At 51.5% G+C, this 17,361-nt stretch overlaps 1 protein-coding gene across 2 annotated transcripts in view; it reads left to right on the top strand.

Annotated features, from left to right (window-relative positions):
• The first annotated feature begins 2,947 nt into the window (after positions 1 to 2,947).
• Positions 2,948 to 17,361, top strand: part of RALY (RALY heterogeneous nuclear ribonucleoprotein) — a 118,041-nt gene continuing 103,627 nt past the window's right edge. The window contains exon 1 of one of the 2 annotated variants that reach the window (XM_082292891.1): positions 2,948 to 3,031. The gene's annotated coding sequence lies outside the window, so the exon portion shown is untranslated. The remainder of the gene's footprint in view (positions 3,032 to 17,361) is intronic. The other variant, XM_082292890.1, reaches the window with a different exon arrangement.

The following is a 17,361-nucleotide window of genomic DNA, read 5'->3' as shown; positions in this document are numbered from 1 at the left end:
GGTGTCCCACATGATCCTGGCATTCCAAGTCAGCACCTCACAGTCCAGATGGGTGGCTTTATAAAGGCTGGATAAGACCTGGGCTCCAGGGAGATTAGGGATAGGTTGGACTCTACCTGGGTGCCAGTTACAAAGGGCTAGACCCCTCAGGGGTCTTTCCTGGGACCTGCCCTAATAGCCATAGCAATGACCTGGGAAGGAGACAAAATGCACCCTCAAAATGAGGCCCTGAATGCCCCTTCCAACCTGAGCTCTCCTGGGATCTTGTAGCTCCCCAATCCCCTTCCCAAACCTGCTGCAGGTTTGCTCTGTAGCTGCAGCTTTTTATTCTCATGGCAGATTCTCGTGGAGATCAGGTCTTGATCTCCACAATTAGCACCACCTTATTTTCCATCCCAGGAAAGGGACACCCCCAAAAATAATCACCTAATAATTTTTTTCAAAATAAAAATGACAAAACATTTCCCAGGATCTCTGCTGAGGAATGTCACAGGGGAAGAAAAACTCTTTTTGTGATCAAGAGACTGAACTTCAAAACACCCAAACTCTCCGCAGGGCACCTTTCTGCGGGGTTATTAATAAGAAATAATTGTTTTAAATGCAGAAAAGTCTGTGTACTTTCTATTTCCTTCCAAAAGCCCTGCATCGCTTGTCCTTAATGAATAATGAAAGATGCTTTTGTATTGCTTCCCACCCATAGACTTTCAAGTGATTGTTAAGCAACAATAAATAGGACTCTAAAGAAAATCAGGGCTTGATGAAAACTTATTGCGGACTAATAAGAGAAGCACCTGCTGTTGCACAAGTTTACAGACATTCCTGGGGCTTTGGTGGGTGGAGAAACTTGGTGAAAGCTCTGAATGTTCCAACAGTAGGAAAATATCACTAAATGATTCTGAAATGCTGTTGTGTAGCTCTGTGGGAATTAGAATTTGGAAGGAAACCGGGAGATGCCATGCACAGGAGAGGCACTTTGATGCCCTGATCACAGCACTGCTGTGATGTCCTGTCCTGTCTGATCTCATTCTGAGGGGGGATTTACATGGAAAGCCAAGCCCAAAGAGGACATTGTTCTCCGAAAAGAGAGGGAGAGCAACATCCTCTGTGTCAGACTGGGGGATTTGGCTTTCATGGAAAAACAGTGTATTCCACCAGGAAGCTGATGTGGCTTTCAACGCTGCCAAAAGAAAGCCCATGGTGTAGGTGAAAAACTGAAGCTTGGAAGGCATATCATGGGATAATGGAATGGGTTGGGTTGGAAGGGATCTTAAAGCTCATCCCATCCCACCCCTGCCACCGGCAGGGACACCTTCCACTAGCCCAGGCTGCTCCAAGCCCTGTCCAAGCCGGCCTTGGACACTGCCAGGGATCCAGGGGCAGCCACAGCTGCTCTGGGCACCCTGTGCCAGGGCCTCCCCACCCTCCCAGGGGAAAATTTCTTCCTAATATCCAATCTTATCCTTCCCTCTGTCAGCCATGAGCTGCCCAAGAAAAATTGAGCTGAAAAAGCCAGTTAATTGCTCACATTTGGGTTGGTAGGTACCGAGTTCTTGCCTCCAGCTCACAGCCAGAGAGGTCTTGATGTTGGCAGGAGAGTTCACCTTACTAAGGGGTCTTTACCCAACCTTCAGAGGTATCTTCTGAGCACCTCAACACTCCCACCAGTCCCATCAGGAATCAACACTATGTTGGGTAGTTTTGTGCAACTGGTCACTTAAATACCAATATAATTCTCTTGGGATCAGTGGGGAAAACTTCAGGGGGATTTGCCGTGAGTGTCAATTAATCATTTGTGCTGCGGCACTATCCCAGATTATGTAACAGGAATAAATTTCTTCACTGAAAGGGTTATCCAGCCCTGGCACAGCTGCCCAGGGCAGTGGGGGGGAGTCACCATCAATGCAAGGATTTAAAAGCTGTGAGGATGTGGCACTTGGGGACATGAGTTAGTGGTGGGTTTGGCAGTGCTAGGATAATGGCTGGACTTGATGGTGATTCTATGATTTATGCCTCTGTGCTGGGTCGCTCCTGCTGGTGAGCCCTTGCCCTCCTCTAACAGGCTGTCGAAAGCGGCTGCATTAAATTATTTGCATTGCTGTGACCTGAACACCGCTCCCGTGAGCGGGGAGCACCCGGCGGGAGCCTGTGGAACCCGTGTGCCACCTCCAGCTGATGCTGTCCCCAGCACCGCCGGCGCTGCTCCCCGCACACCTCCGCGTGTGCCCGTCCCTCTAGCGCCGGGCACCTCAGCGTTCGGACACTGACGGGATGCCGGACGTTAATTTCGGTCAGGAAACATCCTTTTTCCAAGAGAACCGTTTTCTTCCCGGTGAGTGCCAGGAGCAGTTGGACACAGAATGGAGCAGCCGAGCTGAGCACCGCTCTGCTAGCGACAGCCCCCGGGGCAGAGCGGCCGCGCTCCGCTCCGCGCTCAGCGGGGACGCCGCGCTGCGAACTTCGGCTGCGGCTCCGGTGAACCGGGTGTAGGCAAAGAGCGAGCGGTGCCGGTGCGAGCGCTGGGAGCGGCTGCTCTGCAGCTCCCGGGGCCGGGACCCACCCACCAACACCGGGACCACCGGGAGCAGCCCGGCCCCACCGCGGCCGCCCCGTCGGTCCCACACCGGGACCCGCGCCCGGAGCGGCCCCGCGCGCCGGCCCCGCCCGCGCCCGCCCCGCTCTGGACTCTTCCACCGCTCGGGCAGGCGAGCGGGAGGGAGCGGGCGGTGCGGGGCGAGAGGCTCTGCCCCGGGCCGAGCCCCGGCGGCGCGGCCCTGCCCGGCACAACCTCGTACGGTGGGATCGGTGCGGGCCGCGCCGCAGCGGCAGCGAGGCCGGGCGGCGAGCGGCGGGGTGGCCTCTCCGCGGCGCGCGTGTCCCCCCCGGCGCGGAGCCGTGGTACGGTCGGCGGGAAGGAGCCGCGGCGCGGGGCGGTGCGCAGCACTGAGCCGGCGGCTCCCGCGGGCGAGGCGGGACGGGACGGGCCTGGCCCTCCGTCCGCACGGCACCGACCTGCCCGGCACCGACCTGCCCGGTGAGTGCCGCCGCCCCTTCCCCCGGGCTGCTCCAAGGGGGCCGCTCCCGCCAGCCGGAGCGTGTGGTCCGTGCTGGCAGCGCGGGTCCCCCTGGCAGTGACTTAGTGCCGCTTTATTTATTTTTTTTTTTTCCTCCTTTCAATCTTCGCTTTCCCCGCCGGTTTTCTTGTGTGCGGTTAGGTTTTTCCGCCCCTGATGCACGTTTTCGCCGTTTAACGGGAAGGGGAGATGCCGGCGCCCGCGGGATGGGGAAGCGCCGCGCCTGGAAGCGGCTGCCGGGCGGGTCCGACCCCGCCGGGGCTGGCGATGGCTCCGGGGCTGAAGCCCTCCGCGGGTGCCGGACACTTGGGAGGGATGTCCGCGGTGTGACCGCGCGATCGCGGGGTACTTTGTGCCTCCTGCAAACCGGAGATGCTCGACTGCTGTGCCAGAGGGGCCCCGGGCGGCCGGGAGCGGTTTCGTAGCGAGAAAACAGGCGGAATATCGAGCCCGAGCGGCGCTGAGCCGCCCCGCTCGCCGCGGGTCCGTGCGGAGCCCTGCGGGCTGCAGCGCGCGGTGCCGGAGCCTTCTCTGTCGCGATTATGTTGGGGCTGCTGGTTTCTGTCGGGAGTTGTATTTGGGAACAGGCTCCCCAGGGAAGCGGTGGAGTCACCATCCTTGGGAATGGTAAAAAAGAGCAGATGTGGTACTCGGCCGTACGGTTTAGTGAGCATGCGGGGACTTGGTCAGAGGTAGGAATTTGATGATTTTTGGAGACCTCTTCCAACCTTAGTGATTCCATAGATTTGAGGTGATGTGTAAAACTCCATGTCTTACTCCAGAGCAGCTCTGGTGGGTGTGAAACATTCAGATCTGGCCGTGCCTTTGGAAGGGTGTCCGACGGCTGATGATTCCCTCGTGAGACAGCCCAGGCGGCTGAGGCACAAATTGCCGGGATGGAGAACAGGGTGGATGTGCACCTTTATTTTCCTGACTTGCTCCTGAAGAGCAAGAGCCCACCTGCAGGAACGACCCATCGCAGTTGTGCCTGCTGCAGTGCTTCCGCACAGAATCCCAGAATAATTAGAATTATTTAGGTTGGAAGAGCCCGCTAACATCCTAGAGTCCAGCCATTAACCCAGCACTGCCAAGCCCACCACTAACCCATGTCCCCAAGTGCCACTTCTACACCTCTTTTAAATCCCTGCAGAGATGGTGACTCCACCACTTCTGAGTATAATTCTCCCATGGTTTTGGCGTGGGGAAGGGCTGGGAACCAGCGCGTGCTACTCTGGAGCTCCGGAGCCTTCCCACACTCCAGCGGCTGCTCAGGTCTCTGGGAGCTTGGGCTTTTGAGGAGACAGAAGTCAGTGGCATCACGACTGGCTTGAGCTGACTTTCAAGGCCAGAAGAAAAGACCCTTTCTTATTTCATATTGAGGAAATAGTTGTCTTTCCCCCACCAGTAAATCTGGTGTGGTGACTGATGGCTGGTGCCAGCGCTGGCCAGGCAGGGAGGGACCAGGGTGGCAGCACAGGTCGGCCACTGCTGCCGGCCCTTCCCGAGCTGGCAGGGGCAGCACAAGCCCTTGGCATTTGCCCTGGATCTCAGCACCCTGGCTGAGCCTGTTTTCCTTGGCCATGTCATCAGCCAAGGAGGGCTGGGCTGAGTCACAGCACCTCCGGATCGTCCCTGCTGCGGGGAGCAAGGCTGAGCTCTTCCACAGGTGCCTCCACTCTTGGTCTCCCTTTGGCAGTTAAGTGGGAGATGGTGCTTTCCCTTTCATTTTGCCCTCTCCTTTATTCTCCTGTTTGTTGGGATTTGGGCTCTTGGCATTGTTTTCTTCTAAAGGACAGGGAAGGAGCCTGGTTTCTAAGTGAGCTCCGGGATGAGGAGCCTGCAGGGATGGAGTGGAAAGGGAAGGACTGCTGTTGTCAGGGAGCTGAGGAGCCTGTGCCACGAGCAGAACCTCCGATGGGTGACCCTGCAGCACCCTTTCTGGGCTGCCTGCTGTGGGTGACAGCTTGTCACAAGGTGTATTGCTCCCGTTCCTGGAAGCCTTTTTGTGACTTGTTTTCAGGCGCGTGTGAGAGCTTCCTTCAGGAGGGGGGGTGTTCAGACACTCGTCCAGCTCTCTGTGCCGGGGAGGATTGCTGCTGTTTCACTTCTGTCAGGCTAATATTGGAGATGGATTTCAGGGGAGCGGCAAAGCAGAAGGTGTGTCTCTTAAGAACCACTTTCTTTAGAAAAGGCAGATAATAGGCAGTGAGTTTGGGGAGGATGTTTTATTTAGGGATTGAAAAGAGAGGATTAAAGCTCTTGACAGAGAACAGTTTGTGTGGAATAAGTGATGGGACTTGATCATTCAGAAAAAGACTCTTAACGTGTTCCCATCACTAAGAGAGCTTTCAGCTCTCCTTGTCCCAAATTATTCAATAAAAGCAACAAAACTCCTTTTGATTTGAGCTCTTTACTGGTGGTTGCATAAGGAGTTTTCAGACCTGGCAGTAAACTTGTATCTGCTCAAAAAAAAACCAGCCTATGGGTATAAAAATCTGTGATATGCTAAAGGTACTGTGGATTTATCCAAGGTGTTAATTATAGGCATTGCAAGTAGCTGTGTCTGTCTTGGAGAATTGCACCTTTTCCTTCCTTGCCCCCTGCCATTAAGTTGCTGGCACAGGGCTGTGTTCCTGGATTTGCAGAAGCACCAAGTCACTGCTCGTAAAATTACTGAAATAAAAAAGGTTTGTGCAGGGGAGAAGAAACAAGAATCAAATTTTAGGCTCAGATTTTGATTCCAAAACAAGTTGCTCTTTCTTCTCACAGCTTGAGGTTTGTGATGGAAAGGTTGAAAATACCCAGCAAGAAAAACAGGCTGGGGAAAAAAAAAAGTCTGGAATAAGCTGAACAGAGTGAAATTCAGAGTAAACTGTCATCAGAGAGTGTTTATAAACCTGCTGGAGAAAAGGGAGGGAGCAACCATTCAGATCAATAACAAGTTCCTTTTTTATAACTGTAGAGCTTTAATCATATAGTTTAAAAAAATAATCCTAAATGTGTGGGTTTTATACCTGTGCTGGTAGCTGGAGCTAAATCTGCAGAGTTCATGCTGATCTGGGTAATCTCAATCAAGCTGAATAGTAAAGAGGCTCTTAGGAGGATCTGAAACCCAGGAGGCATTTTTCAAACCTGAGTTATGTCACTTTTTTTAGAGGTGCCTCAGGCAACTGCATTTTAAGAAGACAAAGCTTTTGTTTTCAAGCTGGCCTAGAAAAATGCCAAGGATGAAGCCAAAGTAAAGGCTTTCAGAAGTTGTCATTTGTGATTAAGTTGATTTTGCTGTTGTGCACAGAATGCTGCTGCCTTCCCCGGCATGCCGAGAGCTGGGTCTATTTTTATTTTTGCCACCAGTCCTGGTGTACCTGTTTAATTCCAGTGAGTAATAGTAGCCAAGGGGTGTCACCTGAAAGCGTGCATTTAATGAGAAGGTCAGGTGTCTGCCAGCTCCATCTCCAATAGAAAATGCATTGGAAGTGCTTTATAAAAGGCAGAATTGAGGTGATACCAGGCAGGAGTTGACTTAGATGGGTGCTCTGCAGAATTAACATCTGTCTGCGTCTGGTTTAGTATTTGAGATGTTGGAAATACCAAAACCAAGGCTTCGAACCGTGAGCAAAGACTGTTTCCTTTCACAGAGACCAGCCTGCACGCACATCATGAATCCAAAGCTTTTCTTGGGGCTTCTCATGTTACTTGCAGCCTGAAACAATCAGAAAGAGGATCCTGGTGTTGCCAGGCTGTGGGCAAACAAGAGGAGCTGCTCCTGTGGAGCCCGAGCTGGGGGAATATTGTGCAGGATGTAACAGATGATGCTGGAGCATGGATGTGGAAAAGTGCTGCCTGCAATCTGGAGTGCTGTGAGCTCCCAGCGAGACACTCCCTGCTAGAGAAAGGTGAAATCCTGTGAGTATTGTAATGACTTCGTGTTCTTGAAGGAAACGACAGTAGGTTTTGTCTGAAAATGTGACTGTCTGAAAGCAGCTCTGGCTGCACGAGCAGTGCCAGGGCTGTCTCACCTGGGCAGGAGGTGTCCCTGGAGCCCTCCTCTCCCTGGGAGCAGCTGATTCCTTAGCCCTGGCTCTGGGTAGCCAAGGAAGGGATGTAAGGGCAGCCTGAGTCATCTTTTTGGCTCTTGTATAACACCCAAACAATGCTGTTTGTCCTGCTCACTGAGGGCTCTTGGATTGCCCAGCACAAAGAGATGTGGGACTGGATGGACCCTCTCCAGGGGCACCTCCTGAGCTGCAGCTTTTGGAGCAGCTGGATCCTGCAGTTCTCACCCTGGCACCTCATAATCCTAATACTTTATTATTGTTTTAAAGCGAGCCTTGAGAATGTGTTGCAGATGTATAGAGCAAGTGGTGCTGGCGATCTGAGGCAAGATTTGGCCTTGCCTTTGCAGGGGAGGTCCCCAGCTGATTTCAGGGCTTCTGGGCTTTTCCTTCCCCTCTGTTGCCTGAGCTGCCTGGCAGGATGTGCCCAGCAGGATGCCGAGCTCTGTTCCAGGAGCATCCCTGCACCTGCAGCAGAGAATTTCCTTTACTGAACATGCACAGACTTTGCCAGTGATGTTGCGCAACTGTTCTTTCTTTTTTTCTTTTAATTTGTTCCAAAAGATCTGGTTTAAAATAGAAAACATAATGCCAGGTTGCTGGGGCTTTTTTCTACCAAGAATGAGGTAAATAGGTGGGCACCTCTGGGCTATGTCTGTGTGAATTCAGTGACTGCCAGGTGATATCTGCAGCATCACCTCTATGTGGGGATGGTACCAGACAAAAGGAGCTGAGAAGTGCCACGGCTTTATCTGATGCTTTTGCAAGCAGCTTACATTTCAACAAATACAGCCACGCTGGGAATGAATGTGAGCTCATTTTCGGGTTGCTACGACAGGCAGAATAAGCATGGCCGGGTTAAATGTGTGAGCAGAGTAATAACTGAGGCAGTGCAGCTCCCTCTCCTGCTGGATCAGGGTTCCCGGTGGCTCCTGCTCTGTGCCACCTTCCCTGGAGGGACAGCATCCTTCCCCTGGGGCTCTGCCTGCCGGCACTGAAACACAATTGCTGCAAGAGAAGGTGTTGAGGGGAAGGTGGCAATGGACACTTGTTCTGGAACCACTGCTGCTCGTTTTAATGTGTGAATTCCCGAGTTCTCATAGGCTGGCAAAGGTCACAGAGTGGACAGAGGAGGTGGATGCACATCTCCCCTGCCAAGGCTCTTGATGTCTTCATTAGTGTAAATCTTGTGCTGCCCTTCTGTCTTTAGCAAACTTTCTTTTGGAAAACTGTCTTGGGAGCATTTGTGAGGGAAAAGGTTCCTTTGGAAGGATGTAGGGAGCACTGGCTCCGCCAGTTCTCCTGCACAGGGGTGGCTTTGGCTGTGGCTGCTGTGTCACTGGCACCTGCGTCAGTGCCCTCAGTGTTCATGGTTGCCTTTCACGTGGCCTTCAGTGACATCCTACGCTTGCCAGGACTTCCAGGTGACTCTTCTGGCCCAGGATGTGGCCCCTGTGTAGATGACTGCAGGTGGCTGGTGCTCAAATATAGTTGTTTTTTTTCAAATCTAGAAAAATCTCAGTGGTTGCTGTGGGACAGACCTTTCAGAGCTGATGGTGCTGCCTGGCCTGAGCCCTGAGCTGTGTTCCTGCTGAGGGGCAGCACTGGGGGGGGGTTTGATGGTTCAGCACCTCCTGGTTCCTGTCCCTGGAGCTCTGTCTGCTGTCAAACAGGTATTTTTGTTGGTGCTGCAGCAATCTGCAATGCTTGGAGCTCTTACAGCTCCTGAAGCTCCTTCTGGAGTTGGTAAAAGCTGTTAAGCACTGCAGAAATCCTCTTGAGCTCTTCTAGTAATTTAAACTTAATTTTTTTTATTTATAATTGTTAACTTTCGCTCCAAAGCGTGCAGCTCTTAGGCTCACACATTTCAAGAGGCCAGTAAAACCTTGCCCATCTCTGTGATGGCTCTGAGAGAATCCCAGAATCGTTTGGGCTGGAAGGAACCTTAAAGCTCATCCATTGCCACCCCTGCCATGGGCAGGGACACCTTCCACTATTCCAGGCTGCTCCAACCCCTGTCCAGCCTGGCCTTGGACACTGCCAGGGATCCAGGGGCAGCCACAGCTTCTCTGGGCACCCTGTGCCAGGGGCTCACACCCTCACAGGGAACAATTCCTTCTCAACATCCCATCCAACCCTGTCTTCTGGCAGTGGGAAGCCATTCCCTGTGTCCTGTCCCTCCAGGCCCTTGTCCAGGGTCAAGGAACTGGCTCTGAAGTTTCTGTTTATGATGAAAAACCCTTGGTGCAGCTCACGTCCTGCAGCCAATGTCCATCCTGTATCTCTGGTGGCACCTTGGCACCCTCAGGGCACAGGTGAGGGTGAGGAGGAACACCCCTTGGGAAGTTCCCCTGGCAGGAAATGCTGTGCAGGTGATGCTGTGGAGCATCTCCAGTGCTTGGGGAGTGGCTGCTGCCACTGCTGCACATCAAAGGTGGGATTTGTGTGTTCTCCTGTTAGTAAGGAGCCGAGTGCTTCCCTGCAGCTGGGCTCCCCAGCCATTTGACTGCAGCATAAACAGCGTTTCCAGGGAGGCCACGGTAATAAGGCCAAGTTTGCTGATACCTCCTGTGAGCACAGCCACACCTCGTGGCAGGGGGGAGGCAGGGAGGGCTTAGATGATTTTAATTAACGTTGTGAGGAAGAAATTAAATTGGTCTCTCACCCTGCTCATATTACGAGGGAGTGAGCACAGCCTCTCTGAACTGAGCCATTCTTTGCCTTCTGTTTGCCTTGGAAAAAAGCAATTTCTCTGTCAGCTTTTAGCCTGGCTCCTGGGCCCCAATTGCTTGTTTATCTTCAGCAGCTCCCCAAATCGCTTTGAAGATGGGCTTAAACATTGATCATCTCTTACAGGCCTTCATCTTTGTTCTGCCAGCAGACATTAGGAAAGATATTTTAAATTACCTCTTTCCCTCCAAATGAACGGGCTGTGTGTATGGGCTGGGAGAATTAAAGCTCTTTCAGCCAAAGTATAAATCAGCTGCTCCCAGGTTTTCGCCCAGTTCTCCTGGATTCATCTTCCAGCCCAATCTGCAAAGCAGCAGGGATTCCAGGAAGGATAAAAGCCAAAGTGCAACTTAATTTTGAGGGAGAATCTCTCAGTGTTCCGTTTTGGGGAGCAGGATCCTGTTTTAAAGATGACTTTTTCTCCCCTTACTGCAGCGGTGGGATCTTTCTTCTTGCTGCTCCCTAGGGAAGGGCTGGGGGGCTCCATGGGGTGATGCCATGCAAACCATGGGATGCAGAGGTGAGCTAATCCCTGGCAGGGGAGTTTGGAAAAGAAACTTTGGATCTCTTCCTTTGCCATTTGAGTACTGAGATCTGGGGAAAAAAGTACTCACTAACAGCAGGACATTTATTCTGTGTCAAACAGGCAGCAGACAGCAGAGGTGGTTAATTCAGCATGGAAAAGCCCAGAGCTACAGCTGAACAGGCAGGAAGGTTTAATCAATCATTTGGAGCAGGTTTCTGATGCTCCTTTATGCAGACACAGTTCTTTGTGGGGTGGTGTTAATGCTTTGATGGTAACAGGTCACAGCAGCCTCCTTCCCAAGCAGACCTGGAAGGGAGCAGGTTATTTAGATGCACAATCACCCTTATTCCTGGTGCATTCCCCAAAATGTGGTGAGAGGAGGTCCTGGAGGGCTTGGCATGAGGAGTTTGGCTCAGTGAAGGGGGATGCAGCAGGCTGAGCTGTGTGTGGGTTCATGATCCAGGCTGGTCTCTGCATTCATTAATTTTATTATCATTTATCATATCCCAGAGTCACAGACTGGTTTGGGTCGGAAGGGGCCTTAAAGCTCATCTCATTCCAATCTCCTGCAGTTCAATTTGCAGATTCCATATCCCCAATCCCTTCTGTATGCTGATGCTCTGCCTTTTCAATGCCTCGTTTGCAAGAGGGGGAAAACTTTCTATGTAGCATAAACATCTATATTTTATAATTTGTTGTGAGGCATTGGTGCAGGGGATTCTGGCTCAGCGAGTCTGAGGCTTTTACCCACTCAGTGATGTGAGTAATTTATGGCTTGCCCCAAGTCTGCGCAGCTGGCTTGCCAAACTACAGCATGTTGGGGAGTAAATATTGCATGTTTACACAAAGCCTTTTCTCTACAAGTCCCCAAAAAGAGGATGAACCACTTTAACAGGCTGCTCAGGCTGGGCAGGTGCCATATCTTGAGGCAAAATGCAGTTGGGCAAAGCAGCCCAGCAGCCTTATAAATATAGTGAATTTTGATTTCTTTCCTGGGTTGTAACAGAAGGGGAGCATTCCTGAGCATCTCTGTAGTAATGTGACAGTGATGTGAGAGAGAAAGCTTTGTGCAGTGATGGCAAACAGCCTTCAGAGCCACTGAGTTAAAAGAAACTGGGTTTGGAAGCTGATGTCTTTGGAAGTAGATGCCCTCAACCCATTCTGGAATTGTTGTCCCTGTTGGTCCCAAACAGGCTGATGCAGCTGAGGTGCAGGGAGCCAGGACTTTTACTGCCAGTGGCTGCTTTATAAATTTCCAGGTTAAATCAGGCAGTAAGTTTGGATTTTATATTTTTTTCTCACCGTGAAGTTCGTCAACTTCTTCTTTTACTCTGAGTCTCACAGTCGTGAGCAAGAGGAATCTCTAGCTAATAGACCAGCTGAAAAAATTAATGCAAACCAATTTAGTTTATTAGAAATATGAAATACTCTGAACTGAAAGGGACCCACAAGGATTGAGTCCGACTCCTGGCCCTGCAAAGGACACTCCAACTATCCCACCCTGTGCCTGAGAGCATTGTCCAAGTATCCCCTGAGCCTCTGGCAGGCTTGGTGCTGTCATCACTTCCTTGAATTCTTGTTCATCCCTTGAATTTTGCTTGCTCGAAGTTTTCTAGGGAGAATAAAGGCAACCAGGAGGTATTGATAAGGTTTCCCACCCTCTAGAGTCGCTTTTTGCCCCGTTCCTGAAAAAAACCCCCAGATTTAAACAACTATGAGAAATCTGCAGGACTTGGTAGCCAGCGCTGACATTTCCCCTTGCAGCAGGGTGGTATCAGGAGCTCTGGGCTTGGTGGGAAGCAGTCGTGGCTCTGGCATTGATGCTCTAAATATACAGCAGGTAGGAGGGCATGTGACTTGGCCTGACCTTGGGCAGCAGCAGAGCTGGGAACAAAGCCAGGCCTGGGCTCCCCCAGCCCCTGCAGATCCCTCACCAGCCCCAGAGAGGTGCAGCGTGCCCGAGCCCAGGCGCTGCTGCTCCCGGCCATTCCCACCCCATTCCTGGGGCTTTGCCCTGTCACAGCTGATTTTCTCGGAGGGTTTGGATTTCAGGGAATGCCTGGCATGTGGGGTTTAGCTCGCTGCAGCTGCATAGCAGCCGTGTTTGCCGGGCTTAGTGTTGGCCTCTGAGGAGCTGGCCCTGCTCTGAGCACCTTCCTTGGCAAATCTGCCTGCAGCACCTGTTTGCTATTGCTGCATCGACTGCTCTTCCTGCCCTTTTTTTGTCTCAGGGTTAACTCTGGGAGTTAACACCTAAAATTACAGAATCCCTGAGGTTGGGAATGACCTCTAAGACCATCAAGTCCAGCTGCTAACGCAGCACCATGGGTTAACCAGCCACTAACCCATGTCCCCAAGTGCCACATCCACATGGTTTTTGAACACTTCCAGGGATGGGGACTCCACCACTGCCCTGGGCAACCTGTCCAGTGCTTGACCACCCTTTCAGTGATGAAATTTTCCCTAATCTGCAACCTAAATTTTCCCCAATACAACTTGAGGCTGCTTCCTCTTGTCCCATCGCTTGTTCCCTGAGAGAAGAGCCTGACCCCAACCTGTCCTAATGGACTTGGACTTTTGTCAGGTCACCTGGGTGCTGCAGGAGTGTGCAGCTTATTTCAAGAGAAGAGGTTTTGCAGCAGTGCTGGCAGAGCTGTGGTTGTCCCCTGATTCAGCAGCCCCAGGGCTCTGTCCCTGTGCTTGTGCCATTAATCATCCTGTGAAGATCCCTGGGGGATGGATGTCAATCCTTCACACTCCTGCCCAAGGTTACAGGGCTTTCAGTCCTGGGAACAAAAGCTGTGTCTTAATCTTGAAAATCTGAGAATCCTGCAATGGTTTGGGTTGGAGAGACCTTAATGATCATCCCATTCCACCCCCTGCCATGGGCAGGGACACCTTCCACTCTCCCAGGTTGCTCCAAGCCCTGTCCAACCTGGCCTGGGACACTTTCAGGGATGGGCAATCCTGGGAAGTGTATTTAAACAAAAAAAGATGGACGTGCTGCTCCCGAGTTCCCCTCTGAGTCCTGGTGCAGCACTCCTGTGCACAGCTGCCTTTTGTTCCTGCACATTCCCAGGCAAAGCAGGTGGTGTTTAATTTTTTTTCGCATTAAAAAAAAAAATAATCTGTGGCGTGCTGTGCGAGGCTACTCACATCTGTGCACTCTATGTAGGTCAGATGTGTAGTTGCTTCTTTACGAAGACTAAACTTGACAGCGTTTCCTCGCTGCAGCCAGTGAGGGAGGATCACAAAATTCACATGCTGCCTCCATGAGAAATGTCCTTAGGGAAGACCCCCCAGGGGCTGTGTGTGCAGGTGAAGTTTATTGCCTTCCTGGTGTGCTCCAGGTTTGTGACAGTGAGCTTTATTGATGAAAGATTTATTGGAGCTGCGTATCCAGGCTTGATTCAGTGTCGTATCAGATTAGCCTTGCAGCTGGAAATGCTAAATGCTTCCATGCCCTGCTTCCAGCAGCTGCCTCTTGCTCTGCTCTCACTAAAAAGCCTGTTCCCTAATCTCTGCAGCCTGTGTTTCTCTTGCTGTATTTCTTAACATGCAAATGCCTCTCCCTCCTCTTTCTTCGCCCCAGCCAATCCTGTTCTGGGATTCCTTGACCTCTTCTGACTCTGGCAGTGGTGGAGGAGAAAATGAGTTGGGAACAGGCAACCTGTCATGCCCAGAAGCAATTTAGGGACCTGATCCAACACCTTTTAGTTGAGAGTCTCCCTTTGCTCACATCCAGGTGTGTTTGGTCTTGTGGGAGATGCTCCACTGAGGTGAGACTAATAGGGATGAAGAACACTGTTCCTGCTGATCTACCTCCAATCAGGGTCCTCTGATCTCCTCAGTCTGATCCCAGCCCATGACATAGGAGACCTAAACCAGTCTGGCTGGTTTCTGCATGTTGGGGGTTTCTTCTGTCTTCAGTCCTGAGGTTCTGTGGGCGATGTAGGAACTTTGTTTCTCACAGAAGGGGCTTTTTGGAGGGAGAACTTGAAAATGTGTCCCTGAACATCCACTAAAAACAGATAGATAAACAGAGGACCTAAAGTTCATTTTAAATCTGAACAGGGAACTGGCTTTGCTGCCCACCTTACTTTTCCTTATCTGAGATGACCTTGGAAGTGACCACGATTGGAGCAGTGGCAGAGGGGGATCAGAGCAGATGAAGATGGATATGTGGATGTCCTTATGCAACCCAGGCAGGGTGGAAGATATTTCCAGTATTAATGTTGTTCTGTGTGCTCCACAAGTCTTACCAAGAAACATTTGAACTGAAAGAAGGGCTCCACCTGCCACCTCCTCTTCTGAAACTGAGCAGCATCTGCAAGCAAAGGAAGGATTGTCTACAAGCGTTAACAGCTTTCTAGGAGACTCCAAGTAGGATGTGAAGTTGTGTCCTGAAGCAGCTGGATGAGCACCCAGGAGCTTGGGACAATGGCAATGAGCAGCTCCTGGTGACTGCAGCAGTAAACGGTGGTAGGTGGAGCACTGATCTGGTCGTGACTGGTCCATGGATTTGGGAGCATTGCCCTTGGGTTGGAGTCAGCTTTCAGTGTGAGGAAATGGACTCTGGAATTCAGAGTCACGCAAAGTTTCATGGAAACGAGCAATGTTGGAGTGCTTGAAGGGAAATTGGAGTAACTGAAGATTGTCAGTTCTGTTGTGCGAGAATTGCAGCTGCAGTCCTGATCCTCGGTGTGGAAATGAGTGTGAGGACATCCCAGTGCAGATCTCTCTGCTGCAGAGACCACCTTGCTAATTGCTCTGCTGCTGTGCTCAGCAGCAAATCCAGGGATGAGACGTTTCCCATGGCTGCTCCTTCCCTTCTTCCTAAATAAGATGAAGAGTGCCTTGTTAGGGAAGCTCCAGAGTGCAACCAATCTCTTAACTCCTGCTGATCAACTGAAACTAAGAGGGAACTAATGAAATCCCTATTGCCACAACACATTTGTTTTGACCTTTGAAAGGAAAATGTGCTGGTGAGTCAGGAGTCCCACCAGGAAATCTGGGCTTGTTTTGGGCAGGAGATGGAGTGGGGACAGTGGGGGTTTAAAGTGGAGGCAGAGAGCAGAGTAGCAGGTGAATTTTCTGTGCTCTGGGTTCTGGTGAGCTCGCAAGTGGAGTCCCCTCAGCTTTTGGGGGTCTCTTAGCTGTTCTGGTTGTGAAGCAGACAGAGGAACTCAGCATTTTGCAGTTTTCTCCGAACTTGATTTTAAAAGCAGGGTGTAAACTCCTTATTTTTAGAGATGAGAAAAGGGAGGGAGGAAGGAAGGATGCTGTGCCGTTCTCTGCATCCACAGCAGAAGTGAAGTGGCTGCTTTGGCCAAAACAATGAACCTCAAACATTTTCATGGCAGAAAGTCCTTTTGAGAAAGGACTGGGGGAAGTTTGTGTCTCAAGGGGAGTGAGCCTGGCTGAGCCTCCCAACAGCTCATCAAGGCCTTTATTAATTTGATGTGAACTCAGGTGGGAGAAGATGGGCTAAGGCTGAGTTCAGTGCTCTGAGGAGGTTTTTCCTCCTGAAAGTTCAGAGGTAAAGGGGATTTTGCATTCACCAGGACCTCTCTCCATGGACAAGTGGCCTTGTGAAGGACTGACTCTTCAGCTGTTGGGGCTTCAAGGCAAGCACCTTGAAGGTCTCATTTGCCAAATACACCAAAGCTCAGGTGTTTGGAAGGCACAGACACTTGTGGTCATCTCTCCTTGGCTCTGGTGGGTGTCCTCCTCTGGCTCCAGAGGAGCACATGCAGCCAGTTTCATACTGGTACCAGTGCTGTGGTGGTGGTGGACACAAGCTGTGCTTGCCCTTGGGGTGGTGGGCACCATCCTGCCCCGAAGATCCCAAAAAACAGAGAGCCTCTCCCAGCCCAGGGACTGGGCCCAGCTGCTCCTGTGGTGCCAGGGAAGTGATGTTTGTGTGGCAGCTGCAGGCAGGAGCTCTGCATTCTCGGAATTGTGGGATGGGTTTGCTTCCAGGGCCAGGCTGCTTCTCCCAGCAGCCTGGCTGTTCTCTCCCTCCTTAGAACTGGACTGAAATCGGTCCTCTGCCTGAGCTGTTGGAATGGTTTTTGTGACAACCAATTGTGACAACTCAGGAGGAGCAGAAAGGGCCACAGAGGTCCTGGGGTTGTCAAAAGTCTGCCAAACTCTCTCCCTGACCCTGCCACCACCCTGTGTGCCTCCAGTCCTTTTCTAAGAGGAATTTATTCACGTTCTGCAGTAATTTTCTGTCTGGCTGCTTGTTGTCCAAGGCAGGGTGAGGCTGGGGGGAAAGTTGAGGTGGAACTGCCCCTGGGCCTGCTTTTGGGCTGGACTGCACACCCTGCCTGCCTAGAGAGCTTTTCCATAGGGTGCCTCTCCATAGGGAGCCTTGTCCATCCTTGTTGCTGATTCAGTAGCAAACCACCCTGGTCAGAGTCCAGGAGGCACTTCAGGGTCTCCAGCACTCCACTGAGGTTGTCCCCATTAACTCGTGGTGTTGAAAAGGAGTCTGTGGTGCCCAGTTGGGAGGTGCTGCCTGTCCCTGTGCTGCCACCAAGGCTCTGCTTTGATTTGCCTCCATGCACACACGGATTATTTTGATCTTAAATCACTCGGGAATGCCACACAGGAGCTGGGAATCCTGCATCCCCCGCTCGCTCCAGTTTATTAAAATCCCCCATCCATAAACAATAACTCTTCAAAGCTGTGTGCTGCAGAAGCTGCAGTGCTGGGTCATGTATAAAACATGACCCTGCCAAAACCAGCCTGCTCCTCTGTGGGCAGCTCAGATCTGGCCATCCTTGAAATAATGCTCCAAACAAGGTGTCTCCTGCCTGTTCAGCAGAGCCTGAGACTCCTTTAAATAAAAATGTGACACTGGATTTTGTCAATGGGATCTGATTTGTCCCTTGGAATGGGAATTATTTCCAGCCTGATGTCAGCAGTGCCTCTGGGATGGTGGGATTTAGCTGCAGATTAGCATGAGTTGCTT

This window comes from Coloeus monedula (assembly GCF_965178545.1).
Source record: "Coloeus monedula genome assembly, chromosome: 17".
Classification (NCBI taxonomy): Eukaryota; Metazoa; Chordata; class Aves; order Passeriformes; family Corvidae; genus Coloeus; species Coloeus monedula.
This window is presented reverse-complemented; position numbering and strand designations above follow the sequence as displayed.